The sequence below is a fragment of the Malurus melanocephalus genome, unplaced genomic scaffold (assembly GCF_030028575.1).
Source record: "Malurus melanocephalus ecotype Western Australia unplaced genomic scaffold, MMel_1.1 scaffold_106, whole genome shotgun sequence".
NCBI lineage: Eukaryota > Metazoa > Chordata > Aves > Passeriformes > Maluridae > Malurus > Malurus melanocephalus.
Genome location: NW_026623338.1, coordinates 570,679 through 571,622, shown reverse-complemented (window position 1 = coordinate 571,622; position 944 = coordinate 570,679).

The following is a 944-nucleotide window of genomic DNA, read 5'->3' as shown; positions in this document are numbered from 1 at the left end:
TTTTTACTGTGCAGATACAGTGTGTCCTTGCTTATTTTCTGTTTCTGTCACCGTTTCAGCATGGAATATGCGGCCATTCTGTGGTGAGCRCTTTGTGCCTCTGTTATGCCCTCCAGCATAATTCGTGCTGGAGCTTCTCAGTGCCCCACAGAACCTGATTGTCACAGTCAGCCACAGCATTCCTACCTGGGGAACCCTGAAAAACAGCCACATGCACCCCACRGAGCACATCCAACACAAACCAACCAAGCACCACATCCTGGATGCCCTGGGAGGCCAATCTCTGGAGCAAGCTTGCCCCTTGTTGCTGCAGACAGTCCCACTACTGTGGGCACTTGTCCACACTTCCAGGGAGAAGGGAGCTTGCTGCCCAGGGCTGCTCCAAGAAGACTGCTGACTTCCAGGGAGTCCCAGACAAATGGCCAAATCTCCCTCTGCCCTCACCCCAGAAAAAAAAATTGAGGGGAAACAAAATAGGGAAGTCTGCACATTTTTCTCTGATTGCAGATCTGATGCCAGATTCTTCAGCTGTTTGATGCAGTGGCACAGATATTTTGTTTCATTAATCCTGAACCAGGCCATCTGTCACCAGTAGAACAGGTTTCAAGGATTTATAGCATAGAAACACAGCGTGTGTAAGTGCTTCCAGTCAGTTAAATGAATCTGCTTGCAGGCTTAATGGAAACTCCTTCATACTCCCCCTCTGAAGTGGAATGGTTCCTGATGCGAGAATTAATCAGCACCGGGCGCAAACACAACCAAATTCTTTGCAAGACAGCCCAAAAGGGTTAACAGGAAGAAAAAGCAGATGATTCTCTCCTCTTTCTTTTATTTGGTCTTTTACAATTCCTTTCACAAACTTGGAGGCCTGCTAGGAGGAGCATCCTGTTTCCTCATACCTGCTTCCTAGCTCCAGATGGAGCGAAAGTGACACAATATTCTCA